The sequence below is a fragment of the Cyprinodon variegatus genome, unplaced genomic scaffold, assembly GCF_000732505.1.
Source record: "Cyprinodon variegatus isolate N-32 unplaced genomic scaffold, C_variegatus-1.0 Scaffold775, whole genome shotgun sequence".
In the NCBI taxonomy this organism is placed as follows: Eukaryota; Metazoa; Chordata; class Actinopteri; order Cyprinodontiformes; family Cyprinodontidae; genus Cyprinodon; species Cyprinodon variegatus.
Genome location: NW_015151228.1, coordinates 233274 through 234305, shown reverse-complemented (window position 1 = coordinate 234305; position 1032 = coordinate 233274).

The following is a 1032-nucleotide window of genomic DNA, read 5'->3' as shown; positions in this document are numbered from 1 at the left end:
ATATTAGAGAATTTACGGTAATCGTTAGTTGCAGCCCTAGTCCCCAGTAGAAACTGTTACCTCTATATTAATTTAAATCTAAAACGATTTGATCTATGCCGACTGAAGATTTCTCACCGTTCAAAAATATCAGTTCTTAATCTCCTGCTGACCCCTGGAAACATTGAATCAGAAGTCCTCCATCCTCCATCTATTAGTGTTAAAGCCAGGATTTATTCCCAGCTGGATCAGACACTTCTGTCACAACTGCTCCCAGAAAAATCAGTCGAGGAGATCCTGCCGACAACGCCAAATTGTAGCAGGAAAAAAGTATTCAACTATTCACCCTAGTTAAAAAAACCGAGATCATGGATTTCAATCAGCTGGTACTTTATTTTCTTATCTTTGCAAAGAGAGAACAGTTCATCGAACGGGCCTTACGGAACCGTTATCAGCCCTGTTCTGACTAGACAGAGTTTGTCTCCCTTACTTATGTTTGGGGAAAACTGTGAAGGTTTTGTCAGAGTCAAAACAAATGATTCACACTTTATCAAACCTAGAGAAACAATTTTGCGTGTCGTGCAAATAAGTATGTTTTGTCTTAAACCACCACTTTCTAAGCCTTGCAGGTGAAACAAACTGAGTAAAAATATTTTTCACTGGATAAATAACTTAACTAGATATAAGAGACGAGAAATATAAATTTTCCGACCACAGACATGTACAAAAAAAAAAACAAAACAAAAAAAAAAACATTATAAGGTCAAATTGCCCTACGTTTCAAAAAACACCAAAAAGTAAGTAATTAAATGGTTTTTGTACAGGACTACACGGCCATTTGAGGTGGTTTAAAGTGTATTTTTCATGCAAAACTAAAGGGATGAACTAAATGAATGAAGTTGTATTGACTATAGGTATGCTCATCTGACTCTGGCTGACTCTCTAGGACACGCCCCCTCCTCATTTGCATAATGAGGCAGAAATGCAGACAGAGATGTAAAAAGGGCAGACAGAAATAAATAGCGGCGAAGAAATAACTAGGGTAAAAAAATA